Source organism: Physella acuta, unplaced genomic scaffold (genome assembly GCF_028476545.2).
Source record: "Physella acuta isolate Inbredline_101_S28 unplaced genomic scaffold, ASM2847654v3 ptg000014l, whole genome shotgun sequence".
Classification (NCBI taxonomy): Eukaryota; Metazoa; Mollusca; class Gastropoda; family Physidae; genus Physella; species Physella acuta.
In genome coordinates this window covers 354,494-366,184 of record NW_026731534.1, presented here as the reverse complement: position 1 = coordinate 366,184, position 11,691 = coordinate 354,494, and the positions used below count along the sequence as shown (strand labels likewise).

At 34.0% G+C, this 11,691-nt stretch overlaps 1 long non-coding RNA gene across 1 annotated transcript; it reads left to right on the top strand.

Moving 5' to 3' along the window:
* The first annotated feature begins 9,096 nt into the window (after positions 1-9,096).
* LOC131936250 (uncharacterized) lies at positions 9,097-10,669 on the top strand. The gene is made up of 2 exons (XR_009386037.1): positions 9,097-9,375; positions 10,414-10,669. It is a non-coding gene; the product is annotated as an uncharacterized LOC131936250 (long non-coding RNA).
* The last annotated feature ends 1,022 nt before the right edge of the window (positions 10,670-11,691 follow it).

The following is an 11,691-nucleotide window of genomic DNA, read 5'->3' as shown; positions in this document are numbered from 1 at the left end:
GACTATACTAACGGTTGTTAAATGTTTTCAAAATGGTTAATTAAATCTAGAAATAATTATTCACTAAATAATTTAAAATGTATGTAATTTAAAACACTTTCCTTGTTTTACACAATTGTAACAATGCATTATTTCATAACATTCGATAATCTTTCATACCTATCTAATTAAGCGCAGATTTCTAATAATTATTATATGTAACTTATGTCTGTCTTAACAATTTGATAAGTTTCTCAGCTGTTGTTTCTCAGATTCTGAAAAATAAATTAAAGATTGAATAAAAGGTTTAGACTTAAACTACTTGCTGTATTAATTGCCAACAATAATGTAATCAAAAGGTAAGGTAGTCTTAGCGTCATACGTAATACCACAAAACAAAAAGTTAGAATTAAACACGTAGGCAGTTATCTTAAAATGGGTTTGACAAAGTAATATCTGTGTTGCATAATGTTGTATGTCAGATTACACACTTTTAGATGCCCTGGGATAGTGCGTTTGTTAGTTGAGTGTAGTCCAGTAATGATGAGTTGTTTACTCTCAGGTCGAAGGTGGATCAAAATGTAAGCAATTGTCTTTTCGCATTGGATTTCATATTTAATTTATTTATAATTCATACGAGATTCGTGCTAGAAAGAAACCGCCTCACAATTATTATGACTCTGATTCAGATTAAGTGAATAATGAATTTTGCTTGGCGTTGCACTGAAAAAATGTCCATGTCAACACCAATACGACGCAATCACAAGGGACGTGCTACCGCTACCTGTGTGCAATGCGTGTTCTCCGCTAGTATATATGATTATATATATATATATATATATATATATATATATATATATATATATATATATATATATATATATATATATATATATATATATATATATATATATATATATATATTACAACGTTGGCATTATTACTCGGTTAATTAGATCGGGTATTTGTGGGAAAGTTACAGAGATACCGTTATTGTCAAAAAGCGATACTCATCCTCAACGTAAAGGGAACACTATAGCGATCTCAATAATCAAGTGTAAAGTGACCGAACACTGAACTAGATTGACAGTGGCGTAATATTAAGTATATATTTTTAAAAGTTCTTGAAATAGATCGACCACTCGAAGATGTGACACAAATATGAAATTTGGTAAGGAGATAGCTCTGCTGGCGTAAGAACCTAAAATACCAGATTCCCAGAAAGGTCAAATTAATAGGTTAACAATCGAACCGTTTTACCGCTCAGTTTTGCCTGACGTGACTTTATCCTGCATTTAAACTTTTATTTTTCTCGTTCTTTGAATACACACAAAAATAAAAGAAGAAAATTTTTGGAACAAGAAAAGTTCCATTCAAATTTATACTGAAATGCTTTTCAAATAGATTTGAAAATTTATTAAGAACTAGCCGTCCCGGCCAGACTCTGCAATGGCGTCTGTAAAAAAAAAAAAACCTAGCTGTAAATGATCATGACTTGCACCCGGATTTAGAAAATATATTACTTTTCAAATTAACCCTAACCACAAGCAACAAAAACCAAAAATACACACACAAAAAGAAAAAAAAACGGGAAAAAACACAAACATAACAGAAATACAAACTCAAATGCAAACACAAACTCAAACACACACGCAAATGCAAATAAAAGCACAAACGCAAACCTAAGCGCAAACAATAACTCAAAATAATGCACATTAACGCAAACATAAACACAAACTTAAATGCAAACATAAACGCAAACAAAAAAGCACACATGCAAATACAAATAGAAACACAAACGCAAACCTAAGCGCAAACAATAGCTCAAAAAAATGCAAATAAACGCAAACAAAAAGAAAAACTTAAATGCAAAGTGCTTACAGTCTAGCCCGGGGTGCCGAATCGCACCATGCTAGGGCGCCGGCTGAACCGCCTGATTCAACTTGGTAAACGATTATAATACCGCAACTTTTTAATAGTCTTTTGCACTCACTTAAACGAATGTAGACGCCATAGAGAACACAGGAAAGCCCGGGGCGTTTTAGGGTCATTTTTTGCGGTTTTCAAAAAAAATAATTTTTCCCTACTTCTAGTTGTCCTATAAGAATAAAAATTATATTTCAATAAAGTGTAAGTGTTTATCTGTCGTAATCTGGTTTTTTATATATCTGTACCACATGTTTGAATGTGTTTTATATTTGTTTGAAAAGTATCAGTTATGTCAACAAATTTCATAGTTTTGCGAGTACCGATCGACCCCACACTGTTTCATTTAGTTGCAGCTTCGCGAAGAAGCATCGTAGAAGCATAATCTTAATGCCCTTTTAAAGAGCGAATTCTAGTCTATCGTTTGATGTATGGTGCGCGGACCTTTGACCACAGGTGCTTTGACCATAGGGGGTTTGACCATAGGGGGTTTGACCACAGCGGAGCTTTGACCATAGGGGGTTTGACCATAGGGGGTTTGACCACAGCGGGGCTTTGACCATAGCGGTGCTTTGACCATAGGGGGTTTGATCATAGGGGGTTTGACCATAGGGGGTTTGACCACAGGTATTTTCTCAGCAGAGGGTCTTTGATCAAAGGTGGTCTATCAACTGGTGTTTGATCACAAGCGCTGCGTCCGGCTTTGATCATAGGTGTTTTGTCCACATAGGGTCTTTGATCTCAGGTGGTTTGTCCAATGCTGTCCATATATGGTAAGGATTTATTTTAAAAGTTTATAAATTATATTTTAAATTGCGACATGATGTAATAATATGTTAAATCATCATGTATAAATACATGTATATATGTCAAAACCATGGAGAATCTTGGAGAGTATAGCACGTCGAAAAAAGGTAAAAGAACTTTGTTGGATCGTGGCCACGAGTTTTGGTTACACAGAGAACGCCAGGACTGGTCACGCGTTTGGTGGTGTACGAAACTTGTTATATGTCGCATTATTTGTGTTTCATTTATATTTAAAATAAATCTATGAGGCCTAGCACCAGCCTTTATGTGGAGACTAAAATATAGTTCTTGGCTTTTTTTAAAATACATGTTAATTTCTATTAACGTAATCTCAGGAAACATGTATTAAATCGTATTAATTGTATCACACCTATGATCAAAGCCGGACACAGCGCTTGTGATCAAACACCCGTTGATAGACCACCTGTGATCAAAGACCCTCTGCTGAGAAAACACCTGTGGTCAAACACCCTATGGTTAAACCCCCTATGATCAAACCCCCTATGGTCAAAGCACCGCTATGGTCAAAGCTCCGCTGTGGTCAAACCCCCTATGGTCAAAGCCCCTATGGTCAAAGCTCCGCTGTGGTCAAACCCCCTATGGTCAAACCCCCTATGGTCAAAGCACCTGTGGTCAAAGGTCCTAGGACCTGATGTATAAATTCAAAAAATAACTTGCTTATTTAATTTTAAATATCAGTTTTTAAACTTTAAATGACAATATATACACGAAAACAAACTAATTCTGCCTCAATTTTTACACCGATGTAAAGTTCACTTTTATAACTACTTTGTGTTGTAAATTCAAGTATTTCTGATTTACGGTCGCGAAGCTGTGCCTTCAGTAAACATATAACCCTCGAGTCAATTTTCAGCCCCGAGTGAGTAGCTCGCCGAACGGTTTTAAAGGTTGACGACCGATGATGCTAAACAGATTTTACCCTTACTAGAGCCTTCAAACAAGTTGTAAGTATAATTTTTAAAGTTTCATTTCGATTTTAATAAATGAATTTTAAGTTTGGATGTCAGTTTGGTTTAATTAGTACACGTTATTAATGTAAATTTGAATGCTACTAGTCCACGATTTTAGCGTGTGAACTACGCTTGTACACAGGGTGTGTTTAGACGTCAAGCTATTTAATTCAGGACATTCTAGGGACTTAAAATATGGATGCACTTAACTATTAGATGCTAGTGTTTACTAATTCTTTAAAATCTATCGAATGGGGTAATGATAGGGTCGTATTACTACAGTTTATATGGACTATCAAGTCAAAATTATGAATCGACAAATTCAAAATGGCCACCAGACAATCCTGGTTACTATGTGGACGAACTCAATTATTTACACGGAACGAAGGTTAAATACTTATAAAATATTAATAAAACACAAAAGAAATTTATAATTATAATAACTATAAATTTTTATCAATTTATTTAAAACAAAAGACACTAATTTTTAAGGACTAATGTGATTAAAAAAAAATTATTTTCTGCTATGCACTCTGATTCTGATTCCCCTGCTGAATAATGTGAAATGGTCTGCGCCAGTCTCCTTAATAAAATGTACAAGATCAATTTTTAGATGGTCGTGCAATTTGTTAAGAATGTACATGTTGTCTCTTAGTTTTAAATGTTATATTAGTTGTAAGTGTAAATAGTACTAGTAGTATTTCTCATTATTTATTTATTTTATATGCATATAGTAACAATGAAGGACAGTTAAGTTGTAATATAGGATGTTGAGAACCACAGTATGTCACCTTCATCATTGGATATCTCAACCATTGTGGCACAAGCAACGAATAGTTCATTTAATAGAATTAATATTAAAAATATACTATCAAGTATAAATTACTTTTAACAAAAAGGTGTTTTCAGGCTTTTTCATATGTTTCCAGCTACAGTCATAGGACAAATAGTAGGCCTACACAATAGGATGGTAGTAAATTTAATTATATTTTATTAATATTAGATTTAGTATTGTAACTGAATAACTTTTCTAATTTCTTGGACCATTACGATGGAGGACTATGCCAAATACATTGAGTTGGCTGATTCGTTAGGATACACTGGGGCAGAAAAGGCTAAATGGGTTGAAAAGAAGATGGCTGATGCAATTGAAAGGGAAGACAGAGCTTTAGAGAGGGAACTAGCTAAAGCTAAAATAGATGCTGATAAGGAAATAGCCAAAATAGAGGCTGATAAGGAACTAGAGAGGGAATTAGCTAAAGCCAAAATAAAGGCTGATAAGGAACTAGATCTAGCTAAAATAGAGGCTGAGAAGGAAAAAGTTAAAATGGAGGCTGAGAAGGAAAAGATTAAAATGGAGGCTGAGAAGGAAAAAGTTAAAATGGAGGCCGAAGATAGAGAAAAACAGAGACAATTAGAAGATAGAGAAAAACAGAGACAATTAGAAGATAGAGAAAAACAGAGACAATTAGAAGATAGAGAAAAACAGACAATTAGAAGATAGAGAAAAACAGAGACAACATGAGTTAGAATTAGAAAAAATTAAAAGTAACCAATCTCAAGACAGCAATGTTAACAAAACGGACAATTGGAAGTCTAAATTCAGAGCATTTAAACCCCAGGAAGAAAGTGTGGAAACTTACTTAATACTCTTTGAACAAACATGCAAGAGCTTTAATTATTCATCTGCTTGGAAGGCACAGACTTTATTGACTAATTTGACAGGAGAGACTATTGCCATAATAGCAAGTATATCTGAGGCTGAAAAAGAAGACTATGACCTAGTAAAAGAAAGATTGATGAAACATTTTGGAAAGACAGAAGACTATTACAGAAAGACTATAAGAGACGCTAGAATTAACAACACTGGTGACATAAACCAGATCATTTTTTATATTCGCAAATGCATGAATAAAAAGACTAGAATTGGCAGAAATAGACTTAAAGAATCCTGAGGCAATTATTGAACTTAACCTGATAGATCATGTTTTAAACAATGCAACAGATAGTTTATTCACTTTTTTGAGTGAAAGAAAAGTTAGGACACAGAAACAATTAATAGAGCAACTTAATATTTATAAGGATGCACATCCAGGGGCTATTTTGGACAAAAGAGAGCAGGGAGAGATTTCAGCAGCAGTCTACAGTAGGAACTCTGGCAGGGATCAAAGAAAGTATGGCAACAACAATAGATATAGAAGTAATAGTGCACCTACCAGATGGAAACCAGACAGATATAAATATAGCAGATGCACAGAGTGTTACCACTGTGGGAAAACAGGCCATGTAAAGTCTGAGTGTTTCAGCTTACAAAATAGAGATACATATCTCAGCAATAATAACAGAGGAGGTTATGCACCTAATAATAATTATAGAAATCAAAGTAATTATTACAGACAAGGACAGTATAGTGGACAAAGTAGAAATGAATTCCACAATCAAAGTAGACAGCCAAGAATGGGACCAGACAACAGGGGAGAAAATAGAAATAGTAGAAATAACAATCAAGAGACATCAGCAGGGGTAGAAGGGTCAGAGACAGTGGCATCTGTTACACAAAGCAATACAACACTGAAGATGTTCCCAGCTATAGTAAACAATGTCAGAGTAATGTGCCTCAGAGATTCAGGTTGCACGTGCATTATTGTTAAGAAAAGTCTTGTAAGACCAGAACAATACATTCCTGGCATAATGAAGATGACATATACCAACAAGAAATTTAAGGATGAGTGTAAGATAGCAGTAGTTGATATAGATTCTGCTTGGCTGAAAGGTAAATATAAAGTGGCAGTCATGGAAGAGCCAATAGCAGATATGATTATTGGGAATGGAAAGGAGGTGAAAGAAAGTAATGAGGAAGATATAGATAGATGGGAAAGTCAAATTGGAGCAGCGGTTGAGACAAGAGCACAGAAACAAGCAAATCAGGGAAGTGTGGACAATTAGGAAAGCAACACAGAATTAATAGAAGATATAAATGAATGGATTAAACTTCAGGAAGAAGACAATACTCTCAAAAATATACTGAAAAACATCAATACAAGTTACATGAATGCCAGGGGATCTAAGTACACTAAAGAAAATAATGTTTTAGTCAGGAAATATATTGATAACAAGAATAATGAAAAGACTCAGATAGTAGTGCCACAAACTATGAGAACAAAGATAGTACAACAAGCACATGACAGTCCATTGGGGGCACACATGGCAGAAAAAAATACATTTGAGAGAATAACGGAAGATTACTACTGGCCTTTAATGAAGGAAGACATTAAGAAACACATACAAAAATGCACCAAATGCATAAGACTCAATCCTGTTGATGGGAAACATCATGCACCTCTACAACAGACAGATAGAGTTACAAGACCATTCCAAAAAATAGCTGTGGACATAGTTGGACCTATGGAACACCCTACTTCCAAGGGCCACAAGTTCATATTAACTATAGTGGATTGGGCAACCAGATGGCCAGAGGCAATACCACTTATAGAGATTACAGCTGTAGCTATCTGTAATGCTGTGATGAGTGTATGTACAAGATTCGGTTATCCTGATACGATTTTATCGGACAATGGAACACAGTTTAAAGCCAAATTGACAAAGGCATTCACAAGCTTCTTGAACATTGCACAAGTACATAGTACCATATACCATCCACAAGCAAATGGGATTAATGAGAGATGGAATAAAACACTGAAGACTATGTTAAAAAAGGTAACAGAGGATCGCCCAGGTGAATGGCACAAGTATTTACCTCAAGTACTATTCGCATACAGAGAGACTAAACATGAGTCAACAGGTTTTTCTCCTTTTGAACTGATATACGGGGTAAAGCCAAGAGGCCCATTAACTTTATTGAAACACAAATTATTAAATAAACATGAAGAGGAATTTGATCCTCATGAACTAGTATACCAGACTAGAGAGAGAATAGTTTATGGTGTCCAGACAGCCCAAGAGAATGCACAGTTAGCCAGTGAACGGCACAGAAATATAAAAAACAAACATAGATATTTAAGAACTTTTGAAAGAGGAGATTTAGTTTTTGTCAAACTGCCAGACAGAAAAAACATAGAAGCATTTCAAGGACCTTTTGAAATAATCAAGAAACTATCTGATGTTATCTATGAAATAAACATAAAGGGAAATAACACTCCTATACACATAGACAGAATAAAGAAATTATTTGTAGAGCCAAAGAAACTGATAGAAGAGGAACATATGGCCTGTACTATAATAAGTGAAAGCTGTAATACACAAGAAATTAAGACTAATCATATCCCAGTGAATGAGAAAAACATAACAGACAAAATAGTAAATGAGTACAAGGATGTAATTACAACAGAAATGGGTTTTACTGAAACAATTCAACACAAAATAGAATTGACTGATTATAGTGCTATGAAAGGGAAGCATTACCAAGTAGCCTACCAGTTGCTTATAGAGAAGCTGTTGAAGCAGAACTGGATTTTCTACTTGAGTCTGGGCAAATAGAAAGAACAGAATCAGCATACTCATCACCCATGGTGATAGTAAGAAAAAAGAATAACAAAGTAAGGATATGTTGTGACTATCGAGAGTTGAATAAAAGGACTAAGATAGATGCTGAACCCATGAATGATCCTAAAGACATTTTGGAAACTATCAGTAAATCCTCAATTTTCACCACTTGTGATTTGAACAGAGGCTTCTGGCAAATAGGACTGGAAAAGGAGTCAAGACAATACACCACCTTTACATCAAGCAAAGGTCTATGTCAATGGAAGGTGATGCCGTTCGGACTTGTGAACAGTACCGCCACGTTCTGAAAATTCATGAATAAAATGACAGAGGGAATGAAAAACCTGGTCTTCTTTGTTGATGATATATGCATACATAATAACACATGGGCAGAACACAGAATCACTAAAAGAACTACTAGAAAGACTTAGAAAACATGTGGTTACCATAGCACCAGAGAAACTGCATGTGCGAGTAGATACAGTAGAATTCCTAGGATTTAAGGTTGGAAATAAAGAAATTAGACCTACTGAAGGTAGGTAGTCCAAACTGGCGAAAAAGTGCGTTTTATGGTCAGTTTTTGCGGTTTTCAAAAATAAAATTTCACTACTTCTAGTTGTCCTATAAGAATAAAAATTATATGTCAATAAAGTTTAAGTCTTTATCTGTCGTAATCTGGTATTTTTATATCTGTAACACATGTCTGAATGTGTTTTATATTTGTTTGAAAAGTATCAGTTACGTCAACAAATTTCACCGTTTTGCGTGTACCGATCGACCCCACACTGTTTTATTTGGTCGCGGCTTCGCGACGAAGCATCGTAGAAGCATAATCTTAATGTCATTTTAAAGATCGAATTCTAGGCTATCATTTGATGTATAAATTGAAAAAATAACTTATTTATTTCATTTAAAAAATACAGATTTTAAACTTTAAATGACGATATATACACGGAAACAAACTAATTCTGTTTCAATTTTTACACCGATGTAAAGTTCAGTTTTATAACTACTTTGTGTTGTAAATTCAAGTATTTCTGATTTACGGTCGCGAAGCCGTACCCCCAATAAACATATAACCCTCGAGTCGACTTTCAGCCCCGAGTAAGTTGCTCGCCGAACGGTTTTAAAGGTTGACGACCGATGATGCTAAACGGATTTTACCCTTGCTAGAGCCTTCAAACAAGTTGTAAGTATCATTTTAAAAGTTTCATTTCCATTTTAATAAATGAATTTTAAGTTTGAATGTCAGTTTGGTTTAATTAGTACACGTTATTAATGTAAATTTGAACGCTTCAAGTCCACGGTTTTAGCGTGTGAACTACGCTTGTACACAGGGTGTGTTTAGACGTGAAGCTATTTAATTCAGGACATTCTAGGGACTTAAAATATGGATGCACTTAACTATTAGATGCTAGTGTTTACTAATTCTTTAAAATCTATTGACTGGGATCAATGATAGGGTCGTATTACTACAGTTTATCTGGACTATCACGTCAAAATTATGAATCGACAAATTCAAAATGGCCACCAGACTATCTTGGTTACTATGTGGACGAACTCAATTATTTACAGGGAACGAAGGTTAAATACTTATAAAATATTAATGAAACACAAAAGAAATGTATAATTATAATAACTATACATTTTATCGATTTATTTAAAACAAAAGACACTAAATTTTAAGGACTAATGTGATTAATTTTTTTTATTTTCTGTTGTGTGCTCTGATTCTGATTCCCCTGCTAAATAATGTGAAATGGTCTGCGCCAGTCTCCGTAATAAAATGTACCAGATCAATTTTTAGATGGTGGTGCAATTTATTAAGATTCTACATGTTGTGACTTAGTTTTAAATGTTATATTAGTTGTAAGTGTAAGTAGTACTAGTAGTATTTCTCATTATTTATTTATTTTATATGCATATAATAGTAACAATGAAGGACAGTTAAGTTGTCCTATAGGATGTTGAGAACCACAGTATGGCATCTTCATTATTGGATATCTCAACCAGTGTGGCACAAGCAACGAATATTTCAAATTTCATTCAGTAGAATTACTCTTAAAAATATATATAAAGTATAAATTACTTTTAACAAAAAGGTGTTTTCAGGCTTTTTCATATGTTTCCAGTTATAGTCATAGGACAAATAGTAGGCCTACACAATAGGCTGGTAGTAAATTTAATTCTATTTTATTAATCACTAAATCAATTGTTTATTCCATAGCTGGAGACATTTACAGTGGCCTATCCAGAACTTTCCTTACAAGGGAAAGGAAGAAGGCCATGACCCCACTCCCCCTTACAATTCCCAAAACATATTACTTACTCTTGATGCTCCACAAGATCAAGGTTGAGGGAAACAAGACGTACACAGATGTGGAGTTGTAGTTTTAAAAACTGTTCCCCCAAAGCAGTTATCAACCGTATAGGTTTGAAAAGAAACCAAAGCATGTGGCATCAACTGCTGCATCACTTGTAGGCATCACGTCTTTATTAAACTACATTACATTACATTTACTCTACTAAATTTTGATTCTGTTTCTCCTGCACTAGATAACTGTGGTATTTTTTAAAATAATATTTTAACTCATGTGATTTTTGAAAATAATTAACACATTTTTCCACGTTGATGTTACCAACACAATAGTTTTAGAGTTATTCCAAAGCAAAAAAAAAAAAAAAATTGATTTTTTTTTTTTTTTTATAAAAATAAAAGTGACCAAAACGCATTTTTGTCATTTTCAATTATTTTTTTACCTTAGAAAGACTCATTTTAGATGACTGAAAAAAATTGGGCATATATATTACAAACTTTGCAGCAACTTTACCAATTTCTACACTTCTATGTTATTTAGTTTAAAAAATATGGGTTCTCAAAAATGGCACTTTTTGAAAATCAGTTTTTTACCAAATTTTGCTTTTTTAAAAATCTCATAACTTTTTTATTTATTGAGATATTTTTATAACATTTGTGGCATAGACCTTACAATTAAAAGTTCTTTCATGACATACTCACTCCAGAAGTCTGCAATCAATAGTTAATTTCAGTTTGGACTACCTACTGAAGGAAATAGGGACAAAATATTAAATATCAAAACTCCTACTACAAAGAAAGAAGTGAAAGCATTGTTGGGACTATGCAATTTTTATAATATTTTTGTGGATAAATATGCTGAACTTACTACTCCTTTAAGAGAATTGCTATCCAAAGACAAAGTTAAACTAGTATGGACACAGGAATGTGAAAGTGCCTTAAATAAAATAAAGGCTGAATTCATGAGTGACAAGGTACTGTCACCAGATTTTAGTAAGCATTTCACTCTTTTTACTGATGCATCAAATGTAGCGTTAGGAGCCTGCTTAATGCAAGAAAAGGGCAATACACTATACCCAGTACAATAACTCAGCAGGGCATTATCACCAACAGAACAAAAATATGCAGTGATTGAGAGAGAGTGCCTAGCAATTGTGTGGGCATTGAATAAATTACAGAAGTATTTAT